The 14,870-nt window shown below is 44.4% G+C and overlaps 1 protein-coding gene across 8 annotated transcripts in view; it reads left to right on the top strand.

Moving 5' to 3' along the window:
* The window catches only part of ntng1a (netrin g1a), a 386,861-nt gene that overhangs the window by 362,635 nt on the left and 9,356 nt on the right, over positions 1 to 14,870 (top strand). The gene's annotated exons all lie outside the window — the stretch shown is intronic.

Raw genomic sequence — 14,870 nt, 5'->3', positions numbered from 1 at the left:
TCTTGCCAGCGTTCTGCTCTGCTGTGTATAAATAGGCCGTTCTCAGAAGGGGACTTTACCAGAACGTCTTGTCTGTTTCTCACTTCGTCTCTGTGCCATTTTTTGCTTCCTGGACTTTTTGCTCTCTGTTTTGCCTCGTCAGTTTTTCGCACTCACGTTTTGTCAGTTTTTCATGTTTTTTGCACTACGTTTTTTGTCTCCAGTTTTCGTCAGAACTATTTTTCATGGTTTTTTTTTTCATATTAGCACTTTGTCTTTGTCTACCTCGTTGCTGTCTGGATTATTTTTGCCATTTTTGTTTGTTGACTCTTTTTGTACTTTAATTAAATCATTTTTTATTCATTGGGTTTTCTGGTTTGTGTTTTGCTACTGGATCCTAACTCACCACATCTCGCCACCCTTAACACACATGGCCTTAAATTCATGAATTGTTCTATAAAAAAAAAAAAAATCTAATAAAATTGGAAGTCTGTGATTCGAATTCAGTAGCTTTCAGCCACTAAACAAAAATAATTGAGTGTCGGGAAAATTCCTTTCATGACCTCATCTCATCTCATCTCATCTCATTATCTGTAGCCGCTTTATCCTGTTCTACAGGGTCGCAGGCGAGCTGGAGCCTATCCCAGCTGATTACGGGCGAAAGGCGGGGTACACCCTGGACAAGTCGCCAGGTCATCACAGGGCTGACACATAGACACAGACAACCATTCACACTCACATTCACAACTACGCTCAATTTAGAGTCACCAGTTAACCTAACCTGCATGTCTTTGGACTGTGGGGGAAACCGGAGCACCCGGAGGAAACCCACGCGGACACGGGGAGAACATGCAAACTCCACACAGAAAGGCCCTCGCCGGCCACGGGGCTCGAACCCGGACCTTCTTGCTGTGAGGCGACAGCGCTAACCACTACACCACCGTGCCGCCCTACATTTGTAAATGTTGGAGTAAAATATAATAAACAGTTATTCCATGAAATAGAGTCGTACATGAGCTGAGAGCCGACGAGGCGCGTAGCACCGAGTTGTCTATAAATCATGTACGATAAGACTGAATGGAATAACTGTTTTATTCTATCCACATTCACTGGATTTTGAGAGACCAAGCATTTTAATTTTAATTTTTTGCAAATTCGATAAATAACAGCTTTATACAAAACGTCCGACAAAATCATTTCCGCTTAGAATGTAAATAAACTGGCGAAATGACAGGAGCGATTTGTGAAAAAATGCAATTATAATAATAATTCTTGAAAAATAAAAAATAAAAAAGATACTTTCTTACCAGGCGGCACGGTGGTGTAGTGGTTAGCGCTGTCGCCTCACAGCAAGAAGGTCCGGGTTCGGGCCCCGTGGCCGGCGAGGGCCTTTCTGTGTGGAGTTTGCATGTTCTCCCCGTGTCCGCGTGGGTTTCCTCCGGGTGCTCCGGTTTCCTCCACAGTCCAAAGACATGCAGGTTAGGTTAACTGGTGACTCTAAATTGACCGTAGGTGTGAATGCGAGTGTGAATGGTTGTCTGTGTCTATGTGTCAGCCCTATGATGACCTGGCGACTTGTCCAGGGTGTACCCCGCCTTTCGCCCGTAGTCAGCTGGGATAGGCTCCAGCTTGCCTGCGACCCTGTAGAAGGATAAAGCGGCTACAGATAATGAGATGAGATGAGACGTTCTTACCATCAAATACTTTAATTCCATATTTTCTTGCTTTTTTTTTGTAATTTTTGAGGTTTTGTTTTCGAGTCGAGTTTTTATCTCATGCTCGGTTGGTTCAGCATGTTGGTCGCCCCGGGCCTTGTCCTTCCGAAGCCCACTCTTCTCCAGCGCTCTGAGCCACACCGCTGCTTCTTTGAGCATCTCATTCACACTTGCCCTTGTCAATCAGCTCAGCTCTGTTCCACCTCCCTGGGCTTCTCGGTGACAGTCGGAATGACGTCTTCACCGAATCAGTCCGGAACCCTCCCCCGCTTCAGGACTCGGCTTCTGGACTTGGATGGCTTACACTATGTTCTCGTTGTCTAAAATGTGATCTATGTGAATTTTTCATCAGGAATGTTTTTATCGAATTTTATCGAAAGTTCAAGTCCGTTCATGTCACTGATTATTTATTGAAAATGTATCATTTTAGGGGGGAAATTGTACATTTGTTTGTGTCTGTATGCTATTTTTGTGTTATTAAACCATCAAAAAATTTCAGACATAGTTTAATTAATAATGTATGTATCATTTTGCGAGTGAGGAATTATGTATAGCGATCGTTCAGATTTACAGGCTTTTTATTTACATTTGACGCCTTGAGAAAATCTGAATTGTCCCGTTCTTGCTGAAATCACAGCTCTGTGTTGTTCACGTACACGTAAACACAGGTTAATACTGATAATACGGAGTTCAGCTACGCCTCTATGTAGTACATATTATTATTATTATTATTATTATTATTATTATTATATTTAGCTCATCTGGCCGACAGGTGATGAGTTTATCCCATCGTGTGTCGTCCATCATCTGTCCGTCATCCACATTTCACGAAAATCGCTTCTTGTCTCTCAGTTCTTCACCGATTTTTATTCTTTTTGGCAGGAAGGTAGGTCTGCCTGGGATGCATATACAGTGGTGCTTGAAAGTTTGTGAACCCTTTAGAATTTTCTATATTTCTGCATAAATATGACCTAAAACATCATCAGATTTTCACACAAGTCCTAAAAGTAAATCAAGAGAACCCAGTTAAATGAATGAGACAAAAATATGATACTTGGTCATTTATTTATTGAGGAAAATGATCCAATATTACATATCTGGGAGTGGCAAAAGTATGTGAACCTTTGCTTTCAGTATCTGGTGTGACCCCCTTGTGCAGCAATAACTGCAACTAAACGTTTGCGGTAACTGTTGATCAGTCCTGCACACCGGCTTGGAGGAATTTTAGCCCGTTCCTCCGTACAGAACAGCTTCAACTCTGGGATGTTGGTGGGTTTCCTCACATGAACTGCTCGCTTCAGGTCCTTCCACAACATTTCCATTGGATTAAGGTCAGGACTTTGACTTGGCCATTCCAAAACATTAACTTTATTCTTCTTTAACCATTCTTTGGTAGAACGACTTGTGTGCTTAGGTTCGTTGTCTTGCTGCATGACCCACCTTCTCTTGAGATTCAGTTCATGGACAGATGTCCTGACATTTTCCTTTAGAATTCACTGGTATAATTCAGAATTCATTGTTCCATCAATGATGGCAAGCCGTCCTGGCCCAGATGCAGCAAAACAGGCCCAAACCATGATACTACCACCACCATGTTTCACAGATGGGATAAGGTTCTTATGCTGGAATGCAGTGTTTCCCTTTCTCCAAACATAATGCTTCTCATTTAAACCACAAAGTTCTATTTTGGTCTCATCCGTCCAAATTTTTTTTTTCCAATAGCCTTCTGGCTTGTCCACGTTATCTTTAGCAAACTGCAGACGAGCAGCAATGTTCTTTTTGGAGAGCAGTGGCTTTCTCCTTGCAACCCTGCCATGCACACCATAGTTGTTCAGTGTTCTCCTGATGGTGGACTCATGAATATTAACATTAGCCAATGTGAGAGAGGCCTTCAGTTGCTCAGAAGTTACCCTGGGGCCCTTTGTGACCTTGCCGACTATTACATGCCTTGATCTTGGAGTGATCTTTGTTGGTCGACCACTCCTGGGGAGGGTAACAATGGTCTTGAATTTCCTCCATTTGCACACAATCTGTCTGACTGTGGATTGGTGGAGTCCAAACTCTTTAGAGATGGTTTTGTAACCTTTTCCAGCCTGATGAGCATCAACAACGCTTTTTCTGAGGTCCTCAGAAATCTCCTTTGTTCGTGCCATGATACATTTCCACAAACATGTGTTGTGAAGATCAGACTTTGATAGATCCCTGTTCTTTAAATAAAACAGGGTGCCCACTCACACCTGATTGTCATCCCATTGATTGAAAACACCTGACTCTAATTTCACCTTCAAATTAACTGCTAATCCTAGAGGTTCACATACTTTTGCCACTCACAGATATGTAATACTGGATCATTTTCCTCAATAAATAAATGACCAAGTATAATATTTTTGTCTCATTTGTTTAACTGGGTTCTCTTTATCTACTTTTAGGACTTGTGTGAAAATCTGATGTTGTTTTAGGTCATATTTATGCAGAAATATAGAAAATTCTAAAGGGTTCACAAACTTTCAAGCACCACTGTAGATAGCGTCTACCCAAATTTGCATAATTGCAATTAATAATGAAGATATGGAGTAATTAATCGATCCCTAATGAGCAGTTTCCTCACAAATCGCTTCTTCTCCCTGAATTCCTCGCCAATTTTTATTCTTTCTGGCATGAAGGTCGGGGGACCTAGGGTGCATATAACTTCTACCCAGATTTGCTTCATTACAATTATTAATGAAGTTATGGACTAATTAAGCTTTAATGAGCAGTTCAACAAAAATCTCTTCTTCTCAGTTCATTCTTCGCCGTTTTGGATTCTTTCTGGTAAATAGGTCGGTATTCCTAGGGTGCATATCGCTTCTATATATACCATAGCTTGCAACATTTATTGCACCCAGGGGCACCACCAGAAATTTTGGGCCCCATGAAAGATTAGAATTTTGCGCCCCCCAACTTTGCCCACCCTCGTCACAATTGCACTATTGTCATTATTTGACTTTTGATAGCCCATGGACCTTGAGTTTGTGACTTTGTTATTACATTTTATGTATTAACCTACCAGGGACTAGATGAAAACTGGCCAGTGACTAATTCTGGTGCATTTACAATCACAAATGAAAAGTCAAGATTTTGCCACATGCCTTCTTGTGCTAGGACAATTGGTAGTGAAATGTGTGATGTGACTGCTAATAAATCATAGAAAAAGTTTTTTACCCAGCATCAAAATACCTATGGAAATCTAGCAAACTGTATATGGCGCTCGCTCATTAAAAACTTCAATCCTAAAGCATTTATGGGTTGTATTGCTGCTTACCTCCTTCTCCAAAGGGGGGTTCAGTGGTTTGGTAGGGCGGAGGTCCCCCTGAGGCTGAATCTGTGCATATTTAGGGCACCCCATTAGTTATGAAACTGGTTATTAGCACTAGTTATTAGCACCAGCATAACGTAATATTTCATCTTGTTTATCGCACAAGTCAGTTCAGTTATTAAAATTGAAAAAAATGTCACTGTACAAACTGTAAAAGGGTTCTCTTGATAGGCTAATCCAACCACGTTCATACTGTTCATTTACCATTCGCTAATATTTTGAACACACATGTGAGTGATAGCTACCTTTCTTTGGGAAAAACTGAGTGACCAGTTGGCTGCCTCTCCGGTCCCTCTCAGCTTTCAGCTGCCTTTCTTTACGTTTTTGACAGCCACTCTTCATATTTAGCGATCATAGACTGTACGCACTCCACTGCTGGCTGGCTGGCTGCTGCACCGCAACACAGCAGCAAGTAGCGTTGCACTGATCAGCACACAGATTTAACGCATCGCGCTTCTACCAGAACTGGACCGTACCATTTCGCAAAAGGGGGAGGGTTAAATGACAATATGTTAAAGAACTCAAGAAGTAGACAACCTTGTTCAATTAGCTCATTTTACCAGATGGAATATTGCATTGTTGTTATTTCAAAAGTCTTATTAAAATCATTAAAAGCATATTATCAGCCCCTTAAAGGGCCCCATGGCAGTGCTGGGCCCCTAGAATTGTTCTAACCTTTCCCCCCCTGGCGGCTGTAATGGCAGGCTCATTTACCATCACATAATGAGGGAGACGACAACAAAAGTAAGTTTTAAGAAATTTATTTAAACAAAAAACCGTGTCTAGGGGTAAAGTGCAGGAGTGGGGTTATGCGTGAGTGGATGCAAATGAAAAGGTCAGTATGTAAGATTGTGTTCAAAATAACAAAAGAGTGAGGCACAAGGGGAAAAGAGTAAGAGCTGAGGACAGAGAGAGAGAGAGAACAATCAGGTAGTGCCAGTCGACAGAGAGAGAGAGCCTCCTGAGGCCATAGGCGCCAGCCCCTTTATAGCCCCAGCTGGCATTACAGGTGTACCTAATTAAGTAATCAGGTACCAGGACCCAGCCCTGCCCGTGCACTGACAGTGCTGGGCCTAAAGGGGGCATAGATGGGCGTAACACCTCCCTCACTAAAAAGAGGTTTGCCCTAGTAAACCTCAAACTCCAGTCATCAGGCCAACTACCCCTTACCAGAGTTCATCACCAAAACAGCAACTTGTAGATCCTGGGCCCTAGGACTACAAAAGCAAAGTGAACAAGACAAAAAAAAAAACACCAATGTTATATTAATGGAGAGAAAAACACACACATTAGGCTCTAGATAACGCATCCGCTACAACATTATCCTTTCCCCTAATATGTAAAATTTTAAGTGGATATTGCTGTAAAATCAAGCTCCAACGCATAACGCGTTGGTTTTGATTGTGCATACGGTCAATAAAGACTAGGGGATTGTGATCCGTATATACCTCAATGGGTCTCGAGGATGAGCCTAAATAAACTTCGAAATGCTGAACAGCTATAGCCTGGCTAACGCGACTTCAAAGCTCTCCGAGCTATTGGTCTGGCCAAGATATTAAGCCCAACCGTTTCCCAGAGCCCGTGGTTGACCCGCCTCCCTGAAATGCCTCAGTTTGCTACTGGTCGAAGCCAGAAAAGGCTGTGACGAAGCTTCAACCAATCACATCACTCTTTCCTCTGACGTATGTGACGCGACGGGGCTAACTGGTAGATTAAACTCTTACCGAAGCCGGTCGGGAGCAAGGCGAAAACGTCCTTCCTTTCAATAAATACCTCCAGGGCTGCTCCTTGCTCCGTTTTCAATGAGAACTTCCCGTTGAATGCTTTCAATACAGCATCTATGCATAATAGATGCGGAAGAGTGAATGAAGCGCTTCCGGCATAGATTCTGTAAACAATCTATGGCTTCTGGTCGCAGTTCTACTACGTCAGTGCCTTGAACACGCCTCTACCCAGGGCCGTTGGAGATGCTCAAAGTTGATCGGTTCCCGATTTTTCAGGAGCTTGGAAGAGCTGTAGATAGCTTGCCTGGCCAGACTAAGCTCACAACAGGCCCTCGTGTTGTGTCACGCTTAGGATGGGCGGGCCCAGGCTAGAACAGCTAGAATTAAGGCCAGCGCTTCCCTCTCTACAGTGGAGTACACCTGTTGATGTCGGTTGAACTTTTTACTGAAGTACCCCACTGGGTGTTCAACGCCATCAGAACCCAGCTGTAACAGCACGGCCCCAGCACCACTCTCACTGGCGTCAACAGCAACACTGAACGGGCAATCAAAATTTGGGGCCAAAAGTACCGGAGCAGATGCAAGCAAAGCCTTTACGTTGTCAAAGGCATCCTGACACTTCTCAGTCCACTGAAATGGAACTTTGGAGCTAAGCAAGTTTGTCAGAGGCAACACTACAGATGCAAAATTTTTACAAAACGGCCTGTAATATCCTGCCATCTCACACAGCTGTGCTTTTGTCATTATTGCCAACAAGTCTTCAGACGGACTGGCACAAAAATCTTCGACAGGCCCCATTGTTAACTAGACTAAATTATAACAGGCCACAACTAACTGTGAGAACAGCTCCCTACTCACCCCAATAGGTGCAAATTCAACACAGTGTAATTTACAAATGCCTAACCCAGAAGCAATCAAATAAACAAGGCACAGAGAAAAAAAAATCTCAGCTACTACTGCTTTTCTCTCACTCACAATAATGATTAAGCTACCATTACACAACGTGCAAGTAATGCACAGAAACTGGTAAACACCAGAATAAATCACAAACGTACTTGTCGCAGTATCAAAGCATACGCAAACAAAGTTAAGCATGCACACCTCACCTTACAAAAGGCTACAAACTAAGGGCCTCTGCATGCTCTTGCGACAAGGCTTTCGCAGATAGCTTTTCGCAGACAGTTGTAATTTATCGTTGAGCGGGGAGTAATAGGCGTGCGCGATGTTATTCACCGCCACAACGCAAGGGGGCGCGAAGTCACGAAATCGCTAGGAGTAGTTGGTGGGTGTGGTTAGTGGAGTGTTTATCCTCCGGTTACTTATAATGACTAGAACTGGAGTCGTATAGATGTACGTACTTCCTCACTTCCTCGATCAGCCGCTCTTCGTGCTGCTCCATCTTCGCTCGTGTTTTTAAAAATGGCGGTCGTGAAAACAAACCAAACCGGGAAAGTAGGGAAGCGGAAGTGCGTGTACAGCGGATGTAGAGTGGACCAATCAGAGCCCTCTTGTCTGCGACGCTGTCTGCGAGGCTGTCTGCGGTGGTCACAATTTTTGGGAGGTGCGCGCAGAGCGTCTGCGAAGGGGGGGGGGCTACGCAGACACCATCTGCGACGCCATCTGCGAGGACTGCGTTGTCAGCATAAATTGGCCTTAACAAGTTGCAAACAGCGCAGCGCATGCACTAAACGAGGCACCAACCTCCACAAATTGCAACTTAAAACAGCTTAATTAAGTGCAGCGAGACAGATCACCCAAACACAGAACATCAATCAATCTAAAAATAGATCTGTGAATGTTCTACGCGGTACTCCGCACACAAAAAGTAGCCAATTAATGTGAACACATTCTACTGACAAATAAAGAGAGGATAGACTTACCACATCCGCATGAACCACTTACCCCAACGTGACTCCAGGTGAGACCATCAGCCGGTCGCCGGCGAAATTCCTACTGCAAATGAAACACAGTCCTCTGGTAACCTAATCACCTAGCCCCAGAAGCTAACTAACCTTGCTAGTCTTCAGGAGCCTGCTGGCCTTGGGGCGGCTGGTTAACGCTGAACTCGTGAACAGTGTTACACTGTTCGAAGCGTGCCCCTGACAGGAGAGATAACTCCCGACCAGGATTACCCCCAAAAACAAATAACAAAGGCAAAATAATAACCAGTGCACCGAAGGAAAGGCAATACCCAGCTGGAGCACTCTGCCTAACCAGAGACTGCAATTAAGCCAAACAAACCAAACAAATGGGCTCAGCTGAGACCACTTGAGTCTATGATCCAAACCAATTAAAAATCCCGGACGAGCCCCCAAATTATGTAGCGGCAGGCTCATTTACCATCACATAATGAGGGAGGCGACAACAAAAGTAAGTTTTAAGAAATTTATTTAACCCTCATCCTACCATGCTATTTTACACCTTAATCTTACCATGTGGGGTCCGTTTGGACCCCAATACTTTTCTTTAAAATTAAAGCTTATAAAGACAAAATCACCAGATAAGTTTTGTTCAGAACATCTTGTATTAATAACAGCAATACACTAAAGGGCCCAAGGCATAAAGAACACACTTAACCTTCATCCTACCAGCCAATTTTACATACACAAACTACCAGGCGGGGTCCGTATGGACCCCAGGAGGGAATACCTTGAAATCAATGCAGTAAGAACCAATTCAATGCAGCAAACAGACATAACTTTATTGAAGAACAAAATCCACTATGGCTGAATATCAATGATGTATTATAAATGCAATAACATTGCAATAATATTGCAATAACTAGCATACATGTAGCAAATTATAGCGCCACAAAAAAAATTGGCATTATATACATGATTTTTGCAGCTCATGCAGCTGTAAAACATTCTGGATTACAACTTAGATCTTTTCTTACAGAATTTAAAACAAAAAAGTAATTGTAAAATAATTTAGGGCTTTTGTTTTGCAGCCTGTGCTTATTGCAGCAGTGGGGTCCACACGGACCCCAAGAAGGAATGGCTTGGTAGTTTCATTATGGAACATAAAAGAAATAAAAGACGTTAACTTTCAGTGTGCTATTCAATTATAAAATGAAAGACAGATAAACTTTACTCTGGGGTCCGGTTGGACCCCAGTAACAAATTAATTATACCTTCACAATGCAAAAAGCTGATCTTCCGGTGCTTTAGTGTTTTAATTAAGACATAAATTCCGACAAATTCATAAAACGGTGAGGCAGTATGTCACATATTTTTAAAATGGCAAACAAACATATAGGTGCGGGGTCCAGATGGACCCCACTTGGTAGGATGAAGGTTAAACAAAAAAACCGTGTCTAGGGGTAAAGTGCAGGAGTGGGGTTATGCGTGAGTGGATGCAAATGAAAAGGTCAGTATGTAAGATTGTGTTCAAAATAACAAAAGAGTGAGGCACAAGGGGGCGGCACGGTGGTGTAGTGGTTAGCGCTGTCGCCTCACAGCAAGAAGGTCCGGGTTCGAGCCCTGTGGCCAGCGAGGGCCTTTCTGTGTGGAGTTTGCATGTTCTCCCCGTGTCCGCGTGGGTTTCCTCCGGGTGCTCCGGTTTCCCCCACAGTCCAAAGACATGCAGGTTAGGTTAACTGGTGACTCTAAATTGACCGTAGGTGTGAATGTGAGTGTGAATGGTTGTCTGTGTCTATGTGTCAGCCCTGTGATGACCTGGCGACTTGTCCAGGGTGTACCCCGCCTTTCGCCCGTAGTCAGCTGGGATAGGCTCCAGCTTGCCTGCGACCCTGTAGAACAGGATAAAGCGGCTAGAGATAATGAATGAATGAATGAGGCACAAGGGGAAAAGAGTAAGAGCTGAGGACAGAGAGAGAGAACAAGCAGGTAGTGCCAGTCGACAGAGAGAGAGAGCCTCCTGAGGCCATAGGCGCCAGCCCCTTTATAGCCCCAGCTGGCATTACAGGTGTACCTAATTAAGTAATCAGGTACCAGGACCCAGCACTGACAGTGCTGGGCCTAAAGGGGGCATAGATGGGCGTAACACGGCGCCCATGATTGCGCCCATAATGTGGCCCACTTTAGATCGTTCCTTCTGGACTAGACGAGGCCAGAGTGAGCTACGCCATCATTGACGGTCTTATTATTATTATTATTATGATTACAACCCAATAAAACCACACATGTTTAAATCTTTATTAATGAAGCACGATGGTGAAATGAACCCAGTCAGCTTCGAGGCTGTGAACAGCTGGGTGTGCTTTTCTACATCTGTATGCAAACTGAAGTATGCAATTAAAACCTCAAATCTCAAATCAAACATGAGCCCTTGTGTGAGCCGCGTCACCTGGTGCACTGACGCTCTGGATAAATATTATACCTCATATCAAAAGCAAACCAAATAAATCGCTCAATTTATTCTCCACTCAGGCTTTGTTGACACGGACGAGAATTGTAAACGTGATGAGCTGGAACAGAGGGGCGGCGTCCCTGCTACGGTCTGCACCACATACCACCACATCAGACCGCACACCGCTACATCGCACCACACAACGCCACCTCCAACATTTAATGGCTTTTAAAGGACGTGAGGTGCGTTTTATTGAAAATGAACGCCCGTGTTTATTAGACAGAACGGCCATGTGGCATTTAGAGGTTATAATGTTTATAGCTGCGGTGCAGACGAACGCTCCAGGAACTGAGCGAGTGGTTTATGGGTTCTTTTTTTTTTCCCAGAGAATAAAGAAGTGTGTTAGTTCCAATCACGGTCATAAATCATCGCAGGGAGTCTGTGAGACTCGGCAGCTTTTCCTCAGGCATTGGGGACATCGAGAGCACGGAGAGAGGGAGGAACATTAAGGACTGACCCAAGAAGAACTCTTTTAAGTCAGAAGAAGAATTGAGCTCAGAAAAACAGGGGCCTCGACCATCGATCCGCTCTCCTTCTTCCTCCTCCGTGAGAATTCCTGCTCTCAAATTCTCTGCAGATATACAATCCCCTCGCTAAAGTTTTGCCTTTACTCATCTGCCTGTGACACTTCGTATTGATCAGAGGTCATATTGATGTTTGGGTTCGAAGCACTCGATAAACTTCCCCTGCTCTATTTTGGCCCTCAGGTTTACCCACAACCACTTAACGTATAAATAGGAGGCACTGAACATACTGAGTGTATCAGGAAACCTTAAACTCATCCATCACAGCTCTGGTTTTATCAGTGGCTGCAAGAAAAGAAAGCGCACCCTGACTCATTTAAAGAGGAGATGGAGAAGTGCTCAAGGTCAGGAGCTGATATTTTAATTAATAAAACCTGGTAATTATATCAGTGTCCTTAAGGTAAAACATGTCAGTTTAATTAAAGTCACTCACACTTCACACACTAACGAGCTTCCCTAATTGCTGTAAAGTAAGACTGCTCTATGATCCTGCTTTAAAAAAACGAGCGAGAAGCGGTCTGTGTGTGAGAGAGAGATGGTGGATATTACGTATATTACATTTATTCTGCTCTCAGAAATCTCTCCCCCTGATTTGCTCATTTAATGCCACTTTACATGGCATGCATACAGTAGCCTCATAGACTTAAACATATACTTCATTAATTATTCATGCCGCATTTTAATCGAATTGAATTGAATTTATTTAAACTCCAAAAATCATCCAGGAGCGACCCTCATTTCCAGAGAATAATTATGACTCTTAGCATTACTTATGAGGCGGCACGGTGGTGTAGTGGTTAGCGCTGTCGCCTCACAGCAAGAAGGTCCGGGTTCGAGCCCCGTGGCCGGCGAGGGCCTTTCTGTGCGGAGTTTGCATGTTCTCCCCGTGTCTGCGTGGGTTTCCTCCGGGTGCTCCGGTTTCCCCCACAGTCCAAAGACATGCAGGTTAAGTTGACTGGTGACTCTAAATTGACCGTAGGTGTGAATGTGAGTGTGAATGGTTGTCTGTGTCTAATGCCGCTTTTCCACTACAAACGCGGCTGAGTCGGGCTGAGCCGTGCCGTGCTGAGTCGAGCTGAGCGGGGCTGTTGGAGTTGCATTTCGACTACAACCGCGCTGAACCGTGCTGGCTGGAAGTGGGTGGACACATTGGGTGGAGTTAGCGAAAGTGGGTGGACGTCACGTGATGTCGTTAAGCAGCGCAAACAGTGACATCAGTGATCTTTTAAGCGGTAGTCTCACGACCCAGATAGTAAACAATAAACATGGAGGACATGGAGTCGTTAGTGTTGCTGGTCTTGGTGCTGTGGCTTGTTGTCACCGACAACGCGGACAGATACTGGCAAGAGCGTATAGATGAGGCGAGGCGCATAAGGCTTCAGAAATTCTCGTAATTCGTAATTATTCTTCTTCCGGGTTTGCGGTGTTTACAGATCCCAGCGCACTCGCGGGGCATGTGAGGACACTCCTCCTCACCAATAAGTGCACAGGGGAGTGTCTGCTCACGCCCCCAGCCTCACTCGGCTCGCTTTGGCTCGCTTCAGCCCTACTCCAAAACGGTGCGAGTTTTAGGGGCTAAGCAGGGCTGAAGCGAGCTGAGTTGTGCTGGTTTTTGGTAGTCGAAACGCGAGCCGTGTCGGGCTGAAGTGAGCTGAAGCGAGCTGAAGTGAGCTGAAAAAGGGTAGTGGAAAAGGGCCATATGTGTCAGCCCTGTGATGACCTGGCGACTTGTCCAGGGTGTACCCCGCCTTTCGCCCGTAGTCAGCTGGGATAGGCTCCAGCTTGCTTGCGACCCTGTAGAAGGATAAAGCGGCTACAGATAATGAGATGAGATTCAAAAATAGGCTCGTATTTAACAACCAAAAAAAAAAGCAAGTCAGTAAAACACAACGTCCTATTGCAAGTCCAAATTCTCAGTTGGACTTTGAATTGGATTTTATTTTAGCTTGTGAAAGGTTTCACCAAAATAATATGCATTATTTCTGCCATTTAGCTCCCTGACTTCTGGCCGTGGATCACTAAGAAGGTCGGGTTGAAAAGAAACATCGTTCTGGATTAGGCCACACCCACTTCAGGTTGAAATCTTAATCTGCTTGTTAAACCGTGACATATCGGCAGTATTTCCAGGGCCAAGTCTTGTTTTCACAGCATGCCGCAGTGCTGTGGCCCTCAATGGGGGAAGCCATGGCCTAATGATTAGAGAAGCAGCTTTGCGACCAAAGGGTTACCAGTTCAATTCCCTGGACCAGCAGGAGCAGGGCACCTCACCCCCAACTGGTCCCCAGACTGCTCTGGGTATGTTGTATGTTGCTCTGGATAAGTGTGTCTGCTAAATGCATGGAATGGAATGTCTGAACAGATCTGAGTCCAAAAAACTACGCAATTGTCATGAAGAAAAATGTTTACTCACTTTTCATACTTATAAAATGTAACATCTCCAAAAATGAAAGTTTAAAACAAAGAACAAAGAGGTGAGAGGATGGGACAGTGTCAATGTGAACATAGTTATCAGAAATTGGTCATGGGTTATCAGTGATTGGTTGTGAGCAGGACCATGGTTACCAGTGATTAGCTTTGGGTGGGTGTGGGACCATGGTTACCATTGGTCATGGGTGGGGCCATGGTTATCAGTGATTGGTCATGGGTGGGACTATGGTTATCAATGATTGGTCATGGGTAGGACTATGGTTATCAGTGATTGGTCATGGGTGGGACTATGGTTATCAGTGATTGGTCATGGGTGGGACTATGGTTGTCAGTGATTGGTCATGGGTGGGACTATGGTTGTCAGTGATTGGTCATGGGTGGGACTATGGTTGTAAGTGATTGGTCATGGGTGGGACTATGGTTATCAATGATTGATCATGGGTGGGACTATGGTTATCAGTGATTGGTCATGGGTGGGACTATGGTTGTCAGTGATTGGTCATGGGTGGGACTATGGTTATCAGTGATTGGTCATGGGTGGGACTATGGTTGTAAGTGATTGGTCATGGGTGGGACTATGGTTATCAGTGATTGGTCATGGGTGGGACTATGGTTATCAGTGATTGGTCATGGGTGGGACTATGGTTATCAGTGATTGGTCATGGGTGGGACTATGGTTATCAGTGATTGGTCATGGGTGGGACTATGGTTATCAGTGATTGGTCATGGGTGGGACTATGGTTGTCAGTGATTGGTCATGGGTGGGACTATGGTT

This window comes from Neoarius graeffei, chromosome 5, assembly GCF_027579695.1.
Source record: "Neoarius graeffei isolate fNeoGra1 chromosome 5, fNeoGra1.pri, whole genome shotgun sequence".
Lineage (NCBI taxonomy): Eukaryota > Metazoa > Chordata > Actinopteri > Siluriformes > Ariidae > Neoarius > Neoarius graeffei.
This window is presented reverse-complemented; position numbering and strand designations above follow the sequence as displayed.